The sequence below is a fragment of the Diuraphis noxia genome, unplaced genomic scaffold (genome assembly GCF_037042655.1).
Source record: "Diuraphis noxia isolate RWA-SAM2 unplaced genomic scaffold, SU_Dnox_SAM2 contig0005, whole genome shotgun sequence".
NCBI classification, from domain to species: Eukaryota; Metazoa; Arthropoda; class Insecta; order Hemiptera; family Aphididae; genus Diuraphis; species Diuraphis noxia.
Window position 1 is genome coordinate 1707965 of NW_028301715.1, and position 15494 is coordinate 1723458.

Here is a 15494-nt window from a genome sequence, read left to right on the forward strand (position 1 = left end):
AAAATATAAAAAGTATGATTAGTTCAATACCAACGACTTTAAACGATATTTAGCGGAATTATCACCATTTTTTACCAAATTTTTTTTCTATTTTTTGTATTCACCCAAATGTATTGTAAACACGTGTTTTAGATGTAAAATAATGTGAACTTAACGATAAAAATATAAAAAGTATGATTAGTTCAATACAAATGACTTTAAACGATATTTAGCGGAATTATCACCATTTTTTACCCAATTTTTTCCCAAATTTTTTTTCTATTTTTTGTATTCACCCAAATGTATTGTAAATACGTGTTTTAGATGTAAAATAATGTGAACTTAACGATAAAAATATAAAAAGTATGATTAGTTCAATACAAATGACTTTAAACGATATTTAGCGGAATTATCACCATTTTTTAACAAATTTTTTTTCTATTTTTTGTATTCACCCAAATGTATTGTAAACACGTGTTTTAGATGTAAAATAATGTGAACTTAACGTTAAAAATATAAAAAGTATGATTAGTTTAATAGAAATGACTTAAGACGATATTTAGCGGATTCATCACCTGTATATCAAAATTTTTTTACGACATTTTATATTCACCCAAATGTATTGTAAAGACGTGTTTTAGATGTAAAATTATGTGAACTTAACGATAAAAATATAAAAAGTATGATTAGTTCAATACAAATGACTTTAAACGATATTTAGCGGAATTATCACCATTTTTTACCCAATTTTTTCCCAAATTTTTTTTCTATTTTTTGTATTCACCCAAATGTATTGTAAATACGTGTTTTAGATGTAAAATAATGTGAACTTAACGTTAAAAATATAAAAAGTATGATTAGTTTAATAGAAATGACTTAAGACGATATTTAGTGGATTCATCACCTGTATTTCAAAATTTTTTTACGACCTTTTATATTCACCCAAATGTATTGTAAAGACGTGTTTTAGATGTAAAATAATGTGAACTTAACGATAAAAATTTAAAAAGTATGATTAGTTCAATACAAATGACTTTAAACGATATTTAGCGGAATTATCACCATTTTTTACCCGATTTTTTCCCAAATTTTTTTTCTATTTTTTGAATTCACCCAAATGTATTGTAAATACGTGTTTTAGATGTAAAATAATGTGAACTTAACGATAAAAATATAAAAAGTATGATTAGTTCAATACAAATGACTTTAAACGATATTTAGCGGAATTATCACCATTTTTTACCAAATTTTTTCCCAAATTTTTTTTCTATTTTTTGTATTCACCCAAATGTATTGTAAATACGTGTTTTAGATGTAAAATAATGTGAACTTAACGTTAAAAATATAAAAAGTATGATTAGTTTAATAGAAATGACTTAAGACGATATTTAGCGGATTCATCACCTGTATTTCAAAATTTTTTTACGACCTTTTATATTCACCCAAATGTATTGTAAAGACGTGTTTTAGATGTAAAATAATGTGAACTTAACGATAAAAATTTAAAAAGTATGATTAGTTCAATACAAATGACTTTAAACGATATTTAGCGGAATTATCACCATTTTTTACCCAATTTTTTCCCAAATTTTTTTTCTATTTTTTGTATTCACCCAAATGTATTGTAAATACGTGTTTTAGATGTAAAATAATGTGAACTTAACGATAAAAATATAAAAAGTATGATTAGTTCAATACAAATGACTTTAAACGATATTTAGCGGAATTATCACCATTTTTTACCAAATTTTTTTTCTATTTTTTGTATTCACCCAAATGTATTGTAAATACGTGTTTTAGATGTAAAATAATGTGAACTTAACGTTAAAAATATAAAAAGTATGATTAGTTTAATAGAAATGACTTAAGACGATATTTAGCGGATTCATCACCTGTATTTCAAAATTTTTTTACGACCTTTTATATTCACCCAAATGTATTGTAAAGACGTGTTTTAGATGTAAAATAATGTTAACTTAACGATAAAAATTTAAAAAGTATGATTAGTTCAATACAAATGACTTTAAACGATATTTAGCGGAATTATCACCATTTTTTACCCAATTTTTTCCCAAATTTTTTTTCTATTTTTTGTATTCACCCAAATGTATTGTAAATACGTGTTTTAGATGTAAAATAATGTGAACTTAACGATAAAAATATAAAAAGTATGATTAGTTCAATATAAATGACTTTAAACGATATTTAGCGGAATTATCACCATTTTTTACCCAATTTTTTCCCAAATTTTTTTTCTATTTTTTGTATTCACCCAAATGTATTGTAAATACGTGTTTTAGATGTAAAATAATGTGAACTTAACGATAAAAATATAAAAAGTATGATTAGTTCAATACAAATGACTTAAGACGATATTTAGCGGATTCATCACCTGTATTTCAAAATTTTTTTACGACCTTTTATATTCACCCAAAAGTATTGTAAAGACGTGTTTTAGATGTAAAATTATGTGAACTTAACTATAAAAATATAAAAAGTATGATTAGTTCAATACAAATGACTTTAAACGATATTTAGCGGAATTATCACCATTTTTTACCCGATTTTTTCCCAAATTTTTTTTCTATTTTTTGTATTCACCCAAATGTATTGTAAATACGTGTTTTAGATGTAAAATAATGTGAACTTAACGATAAAAATATAAAAAGTATGATTAGTTCAATACAAATGACTTTAAACGATATTTAGCGGAATTATCACCATTTTTTACCAAATTTTTTCCCAAATTTTTTTTCTATTTTTTGTATTCACCCAAATGTATTGTAAATACGTGTTTTAGATGTAAAATAATGTGAACTTAACGTTAAAAATATAAAAAGTATGATTAGTTTAATAGAAATGACTTAAGACGATATTTAGCGGATTCATCACCTGTATTTCAAAATTTTTTTACGACCTTTTATATTCACCCAAATGTATTGTAAAGACGTGTTTTAGATGTAAAATAATGTGAACTTAACGATAAAAATTTAAAAAGTATGATTAGTTCAATACAAATGACTTTAAACGATATTTAGCGGAATTATCACCATTTTTTACCCAATTTTTTCCCAAATTTTTTTTCTATTTTTTGTATTCACCCAAATGTATTGTAAATACGTGTTTTAGATGTAAAATAATGTGAACTTAACGATAAAAATATAAAAAGTATGATTAGTTCAATACAAATGACTTTAAACGATATTTAGCGGAATTATCACCATTTTTTACCAAATTTTTTTTCTATTTTTTGTATTCACCCAAATGTATTGTAAATACTTGTTTTAGATGTAAAATAATGTGAACTTAACGTTAAAAATATAAAAAGTATGATTAGTTTAATAGAAATGACTTAAGACGATATTTAGCGGATTCATCACCTGTATTTCAAAATTTTTTTACGACCTTTTATATTCACCCAAATGTATTGTAAAGACGTGTTTTAGATGTAAAATAATGTTAACTTAACGATAAAAATTTAAAAAGTATGATTAGTTCAATACAAATGACTTTAAACGATATTTAGCGGAATTATCACCATTTTTTACCCAATTTTTTCCCCAATTTTTTTTCTATTTTTTGTATTCACCCAAATGTATTGTAAATACGTGTTTTAGATGTAAAATAATGTGAACTTAACGATAAAAATATAAAAAGTATGATTAGTTCAATACAAATGACTTTAAACGATATTTAGCGGAATTATCACCATTTTTTACCCAATTTTTTCCCAAATTTTTTTTCTATTTTTTGTATTCACCCAAATGTATTGTAAATACGTGTTTTAGATGTAAAATAATGTGAACTTAACGTTAAAAATATAAAAAGTATGATTAGTTTAATAGAAATGACTTAAGACGATATTTAGCGGATTCATCACCTGTATTTCAAAATTTTTTTACGACCTTTTATATTCACCCAAATGTATTGTAAAGACGTGTTTTAGATGTAAAATTATGTGAACTTAACGATAAAAATATAAAAAGTATGATTAGTTCAATACAAATGACTTTAAACGATATTTAGCGGAATTATCACCATTTTTTACCCAATTTTTTCCCAAATTTTTTTTCTATTTTTTGTATTCACCCAAATGTATTGTAAATACGTGTTTTAGATGTCAAATAATGTGAACTTAACGTTAAAAATATAAAAAGTATGATTAGTTTAATAGAAATGACTTAAGACGATATTTAGTGGATTCATCACCTGTATTTCAAAATTTTTTTACGACCTTTTATATTCACCCAAATGTATTGTAAAGACGTGTTTTAGATGTAAAATAATGTGAACTTAACGATAAAAATTTAAAAAGTATGATTAGTTCAATACAAATGACTTTAAACGATATTTAGCGGAATTATCACCATTTTTTACCCAATTTTTTCCCAAATTTTTTTTCTATTTTTTGTATTCACCCAAATGTATTGTAAATACGTGTTTTAGATGTAAAATAATGTGAACTTAACGTTAAAAATATAAAAAGTATGATTAGTTTAATAGAAATGACTTAAGACGATATTTAGCGGATTCATCACCTGTATTTCAAAATTTTTTTACGACCTTTTATATTCACCCAAATGTATTGTAAAGACGTGTTTTAGATGTAAAATTATGTGAACTTAACGATAAAAATATAAAAAGTATGATTAGTTCAATACAAATGACTTTAAACGATATTTAGCGGAATTATCACCATTTTTTACCCAATTTTTTCCCAAATTTTTTTTCTATTTTTTGTATTCACCCAAATGTATTGTAAATACGTGTTTTAGATGTCAAATAATGTGAACTTAACGTTAAAAATATAAAAAGTATGATTAGTTTAATAGAAATGACTTAAGACGATATTTAGTGGATTCATCACCTGTATTTCAAAATTTTTTTACGACCTTTTATATTCACCCAAATGTATTGTAAAGACGTGTTTTAGATGTAAAATAATGTGAACTTAACGATAAAAATTTAAAAAGTATGATTAGTTCAATACAAATGACTTTAAACGATATTTAGCGGAATTATCACCATTTTTTACCCAATTTTTTCCCAAATTTTTTTTCTATTTTTTGTATTCACCCAAATGTATTGTAAATACGTGTTTTAGATGTAAAATAATGTGAACTTAACGTTAAAAATATAAAAAGTATGATTAGTTTAATAGAAATGACTTAAGACGATATTTAGCGGATTCATCACCTGTATTTCAAAATTTTTTTACGACCTTTTATATTCACCCAAATGTATTGTAAAGACGTGTTTTAGATGTAAAATTATGTGAACTTAACGATAAAAATATAAAAAGTATGATTAGTTCAATACAAATGACTTTAAACGATATTTAGCGGAATTATCACCATTTTTTACCCAATTTTTTCCCAAATTTTTTTTCTATTTTTTGTATTCACCCAAATGTATTGTAAATACGTGTTTTAGATGTACAATAATGTGAACTTAACGATAAAAATATAAAAAGTATGATTAGTTCAATACCAACGACTTTAAACGATATTTAGCGGAATTATCACCATTTTTTACCAAATTTTTTTTCTATTTTTTGTATTCACCCAAATGTATTGTAAACACGTGTTTTAGATGTAAAATAATGTGAACATAACGATAAAAATATAAAAAGTATGATTAGTTCAATACAAATGACTTTAAACGATATTTAGCGGAATTATCACCATTTTTTACCCAATTTTTTCCCAAATTTTTTTTCTATTTTTTGTATTCACCCAAATGTATTGTAAATACGTGTTTTAGATGTAAAATAATGTGAACTTAACGATAAAAATATAAAAAGTATGATTAGTTCAATACAAATGACTTTAAACGATATTTAGCGGAATTATCACCATTTTTTAACAAATTTTTTTTCTATTTTTTGTATTCACCCAAATGTATTGTAAACACGTGTTTTAGATGTAAAATAATGTGAACTTAACGTTAAAAATATAAAAAGTATGATTAGTTTAATAGAAATGACTTAAGACGATATTTAGCGGATTCATCACCTGTATTTCAAAATTTTTTTACGACCTTTTATATTCACCCAAATGTATTGTAAAGACGTGTTTTAGATGTAAAATTATGTGAACTTAACGATAAAAATATAAAAAGTATGATTAGTTCAATACAAATGACTTTAAACGATATTTAGCGGAATTATCACCATTTTTTACCCAATTTTTTCCCAAATTTTTTTTCTATTTTTTGTATTCACCCAAATGTATTGTAAATACGTGTTTTAGATGTAAAATAATGTGAACTTAACGTTAAAAATATAAAAAGTATGATTAGTTTAATAGAAATGACTTAAGACGATATTTAGTGGATTCATCACCTGTATTTCAAAATTTTTTTACGACCTTTTATATTCACCCAAATGTATTGTAAAGACGTGTTTTAGATGTAAAATAATGTGAACTTAACGATAAAAATTTAAAAAGTATGATTAGTTCAATACAAATGACTTTAAACGATATTTAGCGGAATTATCACCATTTTTTACCCGATTTTTTCCCAAATTTTTTTTCTATTTTTTGAATTCACCCAAATGTATTGTAAATACGTGTTTTAGATGTAAAATAATGTGAACTTAACGATAAAAATATAAAAAGTATGATTAGTTCAATACAAATGACTTTAAACGATATTTAGCGGAATTATCACCATTTTTTACCAAATTTTTTCCCAAATTTTTTTTCTATTTTTTGTATTCACCCAAATGTATTGTAAATACGTGTTTTAGATGTAAAATAATGTGAACTTAACGTTAAAAATATAAAAAGTATGATTAGTTTAATAGAAATGACTTAAGACGATATTTAGCGGATTCATCACCTGTATTTCAAAATTTTTTTACGACCTTTTATATTCACCCAAATGTATTGTAAAGACGTGTTTTAGATGTAAAATAATGTGAACTTAACGATAAAAATTTAAAAAGTATGATTAGTTCAATACAAATGACTTTAAACGATATTTAGCGGAATTATCACCATTTTTTACCCAATTTTTTCCCAAATTTTTTTTCTATTTTTTGTATTCACCCAAATGTATTGTAAATACGTGTTTTAGATGTAAAATAATGTGAACTTAACGATAAAAATATAAAAAGTATGATTAGTTCAATACAAATGACTTTAAACGATATTTAGCGGAATTATCACCATTTTTTACCAAATTTTTTTTCTATTTTTTGTATTCACCCAAATGTATTGTAAATACGTGTTTTAGATGTAAAATAATGTGAACTTAACGTTAAAAATATAAAAAGTATGATTAGTTTAATAGAAATGACTTAAGACGATATTTAGCGGATTCATCACCTGTATTTCAAAATTTTTTTACGACCTTTTATATTCACCCAAATGTATTGTAAAGACGTGTTTTAGATGTAAAATAATGTTAACTTAACGATAAAAATTTAAAAAGTATGATTAGTTCAATACAAATGACTTTAAACGATATTTAGCGGAATTATCACCATTTTTTACCCAATTTTTTCCCAAATTTTTTTTCTATTTTTTGTATTCACCCAAATGTATTGTAAATACGTGTTTTAGATGTAAAATAATGTGAACTTAACGATAAAAATATAAAAAGTATGATTAGTTCAATATAAATGACTTTAAACGATATTTAGCGGAATTATCACCATTTTTTACCCAATTTTTTCCCAAATTTTTTTTCTATTTTTTGTATTCACCCAAATGTATTGTAAATACGTGTTTTAGATGTAAAATAATGTGAACTTAACGATAAAAATATAAAAAGTATGATTAGTTCAATACAAATGACTTAAGACGATATTTAGCGGATTCATCACCTGTATTTCAAAATTTTTTTACGACCTTTTATATTCACCCAAAAGTATTGTAAAGACGTGTTTTAGATGTAAAATTATGTGAACTTAACTATAAAAATATAAAAAGTATGATTAGTCAATACAAATGACTTTAAACGATATTTAGCGGAATTATCACCATTTTTTACCCGATTTTTTCCCAAATTTTTTTTCTATTTTTTGTATTCACCCAAATGTATTGTAAATACGTGTTTTAGATGTAAAATAATGTGAACTTAACGATAAAAATATAAAAAGTATGATTAGTTCAATACAAATGACTTTAAACGATATTTAGCGGAATTATCACCATTTTTTACCAAATTTTTTCCCAAATTTTTTTTCTATTTTTTGTATTCACCCAAATGTATTGTAAATACGTGTTTTAGATGTAAAATAATGTGAACTTAACGTTAAAAATATAAAAAGTATGATTAGTTTAATAGAAATGACTTAAGACGATATTTAGCGGATTCATCACCTGTATTTCAAAATTTTTTTACGACCTTTTATATTCACCCAAATGTATTGTAAAGACGTGTTTTAGATGTAAAATAATGTGAACTTAACGATAAAAATTTAAAAAGTATGATTAGTTCAATACAAATGACTTTAAACGATATTTAGCGGAATTATCACCATTTTTTACCCAATTTTTTCCCAAATTTTTTTTCTATTTTTTGTATTCACCCAAATGTATTGTAAATACGTGTTTTAGATGTAAAATAATGTGAACTTAACGATAAAAATATAAAAAGTATGATTAGTTCAATACAAATGACTTTAAACGATATTTAGCGGAATTATCACCATTTTTTACCAAATTTTTTTTCTATTTTTTGTATTCACCCAAATGTATTGTAAATACTTGTTTTAGATGTAAAATAATGTGAACTTAACGTTAAAAATATAAAAAGTATGATTAGTTTAATAGAAATGACTTAAGACGATATTTAGCGGATTCATCACCTGTATTTCAAAATTTTTTTACGACCTTTTATATTCACCCAAATGTATTGTAAAGACGTGTTTTAGATGTAAAATAATGTTAACTTAACGATAAAAATTTAAAAAGTATGATTAGTTCAATACAAATGACTTTAAACGATATTTAGCGGAATTATCACCATTTTTTACCCAATTTTTTCCCAAATTTTTTTTCTATTTTTTGTATTCACCCAAATGTATTGTAAATACGTGTTTTAGATGTAAAATAATGTGAACTTAACGATAAAAATATAAAAAGTATGATTAGTTCAATACAAATGACTTTAAACGATATTTAGCGGAATTATCACCATTTTTTACCCAATTTTTTCCCAAATTTTTTTTCTATTTTTTGTATTCACCCAAATGTATTGTAAATACGTGTTTTAGATGTCAAATAATGTGAACTTAACGTTAAAAATATAAAAAGTATGATTAGTTTAATAGAAATGACTTAAGACGATATTTAGTGGATTCATCACCTGTATTTCAAAATTTTTTTACGACCTTTTATATTCACCCAAATGTATTGTAAAGACGTGTTTTAGATGTAAAATAATGTGAACTTAACGATAAAAATTTAAAAAGTATGATTAGTTCAATACAAATGACTTTAAACGATATTTAGCGGAATTATCACCATTTTTTACCCAATTTTTTCCCAAATTTTTTTTCTATTTTTTGTATTCACCCAAATGTATTGTAAATACGTGTTTTAGATGTAAAATAATGTGAACTTAACGATAAAAATATAAAAAGTATGATTAGTTCAATACAAATGACTTTAAACGATATTTAGCGGAATTATCACCATTTTTTACCCAATTTTTTCCCAAATTTTTTTTCTATTTTTTGTATTCACCCAAATGTATTGTAAATACGTGTTTTAGATGTAAAATAATGTGAACTTAACTATAAAAATATAAAAAGTATGATTAGTTCAATACAAACGACTTTAAACGATATTTAGCGGAATTATCACCATTTTTTACCAAATTTTTTTTCTATTTTTTGTATTCACCCAAATGTATTGTAAACACGTGTTTTAGATGTAAAATAATGTGAACTTAACGTTAAAAATATAAAAAGTATGATTAGTTTAATAGAAATGACTTAAGACGATATTTAGCGGATTCATCACCTGTATTTCAAAATTTTTTTACGACCTTTTATATTCACCCAAATGTATTGTAAAGACGTGTTTTAGATGTAAAATTATGTGAACTTAACGATAAAAATATAAAAAGTATGATTAGTTCAATACAAATGACTTTAAACGATATTTAGCGGAATTATCACCATTTTTTACCCAATTTTTTCCCAAATTTTTTTTCTATTTTTTGTATTCACCCAAATGTATTGTAAATACGTGTTTTAGATGTAAAATAATGTGAACTTAACGTTAAAAATATAAAAAGTATGATTAGTTTAATAGAAATGACTTAAGACGATATTTAGCGGATTCATCACCTGTATTTCAAAATTTTTTTACGACCTTTTATATTCACCCAAATGTATTGTAAAGACGTGTTTTAGATGTAAAATAATGTGAACTTAACGATAAAAATTTAAAAATTATGATTAGTTCAATACAAATGACTTTAAACGATATTTAGCAGAATTATCACCATTTTTTACCCAATTTTTTCCCAAATTTTTTTTCTATTTTTTGTATTCACCCAAATGTATTGTAAATACGTGTTTTAGATGTAAAATAATGTGAACTTAACGTTAAAAATATAAAAAGTATGATTAGTTTAATAGAAAAGACTTAAGACGATATTTAGCGGATTCATCACCTGTATTTCAAAATTTTTTTACGACCTTTTATATTCACCCAAATGTATTGTAAAGACGTGTTTTAGATTTAAAATAATGTGAACTTAACGATAAAAATTTAAAAAGTATGATTAGTTCAATACAAATGACTTTAAACGATATTTAGCGGAATTATCACCATTTTTTACCCAATTTTTTCCCAAATTTTTTTTCTATTTTTTGTATTCACCCAAATGTATTGTAAATACGTGTTTTAGATGTAAAATAATGTGAACTTAACGATAAAAATATAAAAAGTATGATTAGTTCAATACAAATGACTTTAAACGATATTTAGCGGAATTATCACCATTTTTTACCCAATTTTTTCCCAAATTTTTTTTCTATTTTTTGTATTCACCCAAATGTATTGTAAATACGTGTTTTAGATGTAAAATAATGTGAACTTAACGATAAAAATATAAAAAGTATGATTAGTTCAATACAAATGACTTTAAACGATATTTAGCGGAATTATCACCATTTTTTAACAAATTTTTTTTCTATTTTTTGTATTCACCCAAATGTATTGTAAACACGTGTTTTAGATGTAAAATAATGTGAACTTAACGTTAAAAATATAAAAAGTATGATTAGTTTAATAGAAATGACTTAAGACGATATTTAGCGGATTCATCACCTGTATTTCAAAATTTTTTTACGACCTTTTATATTCACCCAAATGTATTGTAAAGACGTGTTTTAGATGTAAAATTATGTGAACTTAACGATAAAAATATAAAAAGTATGATTAGTTCAATACAAATGACTTTAAACGATATTTAGCGGAATTATCACCATTTTTTACCCAATTTTTTCCCAAATTTTTTTTCTATTTTTTGTATTCACCCAAATGTATTGTAAATACGTGTTTTAGATGTAAAATAATGTGAACTTAACGTTAAAAATATAAAAAGTATGATTAGTTTAATAGAAATGACTTAAGACGATATTTAGCGGATTCATCACCTGTATTTCAAAATTTTTTTACGACCTTTTATATTCACCCAAATGTATTGTAAAGACGTGTTTTAGATGTAAAATAATGTGAACTTAACGATAAAAATTTAAAAAGTATGATTAGTTCAATACAAATGACTTTAAACGATATTTAGCGGAATTATCACCATTTTTTACCCAATTTTTTCCCAAATTTTTTTTCTATTTTTTGTATTCACCCAAATGTATTGTAAATACGTGTTTTAGATGTAAAATAATGTGAACTTAACGTTAAAAATATAAAAAGTATGATTAGTTTAATAGAAAAGACTTAAGACGATATTTAGCGGATTCATCACCTGTATTTCAAAATTTTTTTACGACCTTTTATATTCACCCAAATGTATTGTAAAGACGTGTTTTAGATTTAAAATAATGTGAACTTAACGATAAAAATTTAAAAAGTATGATTAGTTCAATACAAATGACTTTAAACGATATTTAGCGGAATTATCACCATTTTTTACCCAATTTTTTCCCAAATTTTTTTTCTATTTTTTGTATTCACCCAAATGTATTGTAAATACGTGTTTTAGATGTAAAATAATGAGAACTTAACGATAAAAATATAAAAAGTATGATTAGTTCAATACAAACGACTTTAAACGATATTTAGCGGAATTATCACCATTTTTTACCAAATTTTTTTTCTATTTTTTGTATTCACCCAAATGTATTGTAAACACGTGTTTTAGATGTAAAATAATGTGAACTTAACGTTAAAAATATAAAAAGTATGATTAGTTTAATAGAAATGACTTAAGACGATATTTAGCGGATTCATCACCTGTATTTCAAAATTTTTTTACGACCTTTTATATTCACCCAAATGTATTGTAAAGACGTGTTTTAGATGTAAAATTATGTGAACTTAACGATAAAAATATAAAAAGTATGATTAGTTCAATACAAATGACTTTAAACGATATTTTGCGGAATTATCACCATTTTTTACCCAATTTTTTCCCAAATTTTTTTTCTATTTTTTGTATTCACCCAAATGTATTGTAAATACGTGTTTTAGATGTAAAATAATGTGAACTTAACGTTAAAAATATAAAAAGTATGATTAGTTTAATAGAAATGACTTAAGACGATATTTAGCGGATTCATCACCTGTATTTCAAAATTTTTTTACGACCTTTTATATTCACCCAAATGTATTGTAAAGACGTGTTTTAGATGTAAAATAATGTGAACTTAACGATAAAAATTTAAAAAGTATGATTAGTTCAATACAAATGACTTTAAACGATATTTAGCGGAATTATCACCATTTTTTACCCAATTTTTTCCCAAATTTTTTTTCTATTTTTTGTATTCACCCAAATGTATTGTAAATACGTGTTTTAGATGTAAAATAATGTGAACTTAACGATAAAAATATAAAAAGTATGATTAGTTCAATACAAATGACTTTAAACGATATTTAGCGGAATTATCACCATTTTTTAACAAATTTTTTTTCTATTTTTTGTATTCACCCAAATGTATTGTAAACACGTGTTTTAGATGTAAAATAATGTGAACTTAACGTTAAAAATATAAAAAGTATGATTAGTTTAATAGAAATGACTTAAGACGATATTTAGCGGATTCATCACCTGTATTTCAAAATTTTTTTACGACCTTTTATATTCACCCAAATGTATTGTAAAGACGTGTTTTAGATGTAAAATTATGTGAACTTAACGATAAAAATATAAAAAGTATGATTAGTTCAATACAAATGACTTTAAACGATATTTAGCGGAATTATCACCATTTTTTACCCAATTTTTTCCCAAATTTTTTTTCTATTTTTTGTATTCACCCAAATGTATTGTAAATACGTGTTTTAGATGTAAAATAATGTGAACTTAACGTTAAAAATATAAAAAGTATGATTAGTTTAATAGAAATGACTTAAGACGATATTTAGCGGATTCATCACCTGTATTTCAAAATTTTTTTACGACATTTTATATTCACCCAAATGTATTGTAAAGACGTGTTTTAGATGTAAAATAATGTGAACTTAACGATAAAAATTTAAAAAGTATGATTAGTTCAATACAAATGACTTTAAACGATATTTAGCGGAATTATCACCATTTTTTACCCAATTTTTTCCCAAATTTTTTTTCTATTTTTTGTATTCACCCAAATGTATTGTAAATACGTGTTTTAGATGTAAAATAATGTGAACTTAACGTTAAAAATATAAAAAGTATGATTAGTTTAATAGAAAAGACTTAAGACGATATTTAGCGGATTCATCACCTGTATTTCAAAATTTTTTTACGACCTTTTATATTCACCCAAATGTATTGTAAAGACGTGTTTTAGATTTAAAATAATGTGAACTTAACGATAAAAATTTAAAAAGTATGATTAGTTCAATACAAATGACTTTAAACGATATTTAGCGGAATTATCACCATTTTTTACCCAATTTTTTCCCAAATTTTTTTTCTATTTTTTGTATTCACCCAAATGTATTGTAAATACGTGTTTTAGATGTAAAATAATGAGAACTTAACGATAAAAATATAAAAAGTATGATTAGTTCAATACAAACGACTTTAAACGATATTTAGCGGAATTATCACCATTTTTTACCAAATTTTTTTTCTATTTTTTGTATTCACCCAAATGTATTGTAAACACGTGTTTTAGATGTAAAATAATGTGAACTTAACGTTAAAAATATAAAAAGTATGATTAGTTTAATAGAAATGACTTAAGACGATATTTAGCGGATTCATCACCTGTATTTCAAAATTTTTTTACGACCTTTTATATTCACCCAAATGTATTGTAAAGACGTGTTTTAGATGTAAAATTATGTGAACTTAACGATAAAAATATAAAAAGTATGATTAGTTCAATACAAATGACTTTAAACGATATTTAGCGGAATTATCACCATTTTTTACCCAATTTTTTCCCAAATTTTTTTTCTATTTTTTGTATTCACCCAAATGTATTGTAAATACGTGTTTTAGATGTAAAATAATGTGAACTTAACGTTAAAAATATAAAAAGTATGATTAGTTTAATAGAAATGACTTAAGACGATATTTAGCGGATTCATCACCTGTATTTCAAAATTTTTTTACGACCTTTTATATTCACCCAAATGTATTGTAAAGACGTGTTTTAGATGTAAAATAATGTGAACTTAACGATAAAAATTTAAAAAGTATGATTAGTTCAATACAAATGACTTTAAACGATATTTAGCGGAATTATCACCATTTTTTACCCAATTTTTTCCCAAATTTTTTTTCTATTTTTTGTATTCACCCAAATGTATTGTAAATACGTGTTTTAGATGTAAAATAATGTGAACTTAACGTTAAAAATATAAAAAGTATGATTAGTTTAATAGAAAAGACTTAAGACGATATTTAGCGGATTCATCACCTGTATTTCAAAATTTTTTTACGACCTTTTATATTCACCCAAATGTATTGTAAAGACGTGTTTTAGATTTAAAATAATGTGAACTTAACGATAAAAATTTAAAAAGTATGATTAGTTCAATACAAATGACTTTAAACGATATTTAGCGGAATTATCACCATTTTTTACCCAATTTTTTCCCAAATTTTTTTTCTATTTTTTGTATTCACCCAAATGTATTGTAAATACGTGTTTTAGATGTAAAATAATGTGAACTTAACGATAAAAATATAAAAAGTATGATTAGTTCAATACAAATGACTTTAAACGATATTTAGCGGAATTATCACCATTTTTTACCCAATTTTTTCCCAAATTTTTTTTCTATTTTTTGTATTCACCCAAATGTATTGTAAATACGTGTTTTAGATGTAAAATAATGTGAACTTAACGATAAAAATATAAAAAGTATGAT